The 1,805-nt window shown below is 30.2% G+C and overlaps 1 long non-coding RNA gene across 1 annotated transcript; it reads right to left on the reverse strand.

The window, feature by feature from the left end:
- Window positions 1–312: 312 nt before the first annotated feature.
- Window positions 313–1,427, reverse strand: LOC120140029. The gene is made up of 3 exons (XR_005517695.1): window positions 1,385–1,427; window positions 462–539; window positions 313–356 (listed from the first exon to the last, which is right to left on the reverse strand). It is a non-coding gene; the product is annotated as an uncharacterized LOC120140029 (long non-coding RNA).
- Between the last annotated feature and the right edge of the window lie 378 nt (window positions 1,428–1,805).

Consider the following 1,805-nt stretch of genomic DNA (forward strand, 5'->3'; position numbering starts at 1 on the left):
TATGTAGTCCATTAGTGACATTTTTATCTTGAAATGCCGCTAAACCAACCTTATTTGCAAATGTTATCTTCTACTATTTATTACTCAAATTTATTATTATGTAGCAATATCCAATAACAACAACCTTAAAATTTAATTACGACTCAGATTATGTAAAAATAGTTGACATAAATAAATCAAAGTTTACAAACATTCAAGTGAAATGTAATGTACTTCAACATCATTAAATAGAAAGTAGTACAAGAAAATTAAAAAAATCATTTTTACAAGATTAATTGTAGTGCTTTCTCTTTTCAACTCCTCCTCGATAGAGCTATATCATAGATCATCATACCCACAAGATCAAAAGTTCCAGGCTGCATCAAAATTTTCGATGTGTAAGTTTCACTGCTAAGACTGCTTTTCATTGAAAGAATTTATATATAGTTTAAGGGCATAAAACTGCAAGAGTATTCATTTACCTGTAAGTACTTGCTAACAGCAAATATGTAAGGGAAAGTAGCTTGCACTGAAGAGGGTACAATTGCATTGTTCAAGGCCTACATTAAAACACACACATATTCAGTTACAAAAACTAGAATCATCGCAAGGTAGCTTTTGAGCAACAACATATGCTGGAACAATCCAAAATAATAAGGTGCATGATCAACTTTGTACCAGCATATCACCTTAAAATCTTTTTCAAATAATGAAACAACCATTTGATAATAAAGGGAAAAAACTTAGAACACAGGATAATCAAAAGCAATGGAACAACATAATAATTGCACAATGAGAATGAATGGCTAAACTGTACATTCACGCTTAATCTCATATCCGAGAATCATTATAAGGTCTACACATACAACTTACGCCAAAACTCTCTGCTATTAAATTGATATATGACTTCTCAATGCAAGGTAAACCACCATCCATCATATTAAAAAAAAACTAACGGATAAAATAACTTACTCAAATATAATTATTATTGTTGATTAGAGTATGTACACAATGCAAGTGAAACACAAGCTAAAGATTAACAATTCATGAAACTCATATCATTGACCATATGTTTGACAATGGATATTTAAACATTCAATAAGATACCATATAAACATGAGAACTTGCATGGCTCAATGCCTTAACTCTGTAGACAACATAGGATAAGCAAGCAAACTTGAAAATGATATAGAAGATCAAACACAATGAGTGTTTATTTGTATTTATAAAAATCTGAATGAATTATTAATTTTATTTATAAAACTAAAGGTCGAAATACCAAATTAGGCAAAGTTTTTCAGTAAGGAAGTAATAGAAATTAATCAAAATGTAAATTGAACTAACTGATGAATCAAAAGTATTTGAAAATGCTAACCATAACACAATTAATGAACTGTATAATTACCTGCACTGTAAGATTTTGAAGAAGCATATGATATTCATAGGTGACTCGCCTACAATTTAAACAAGTAAACTATGCATAAGAGGAGGGAAACCTCAAATGGCTAAGAAAAAAGACTAAGCATTTAACAATAGTAAACTAAGGCAAGATAAATCATGTGTTACTATTTCAACACTGTAATATTAAATTTTCATCGTAAAACACAACAGTAAGGTAGTGAAGGCAAACTAAGTACTAACATTTTCCATCCCCACATATCAGTCTAAAAAATCATACAATGTAAAAATCCCAGATGCAGCATCTAAAGGTTTATTACCTTTGGCACCATTTTTGGGGAAAACACAAACAGTGTCACTTCCTGGAGCTGGACCAAAATTGGAACCAGATAAAATGGAAAAGGAGGAAAATAGTATAAAATAGTTGT

This window comes from Hibiscus syriacus, unplaced genomic scaffold (assembly GCF_006381635.1).
Source record: "Hibiscus syriacus cultivar Baekdansim isolate YM2019G1 unplaced genomic scaffold, ASM638163v2 tig00002237_pilon, whole genome shotgun sequence".
Lineage (NCBI taxonomy): Eukaryota > Viridiplantae > Streptophyta > Magnoliopsida > Malvales > Malvaceae > Hibiscus > Hibiscus syriacus.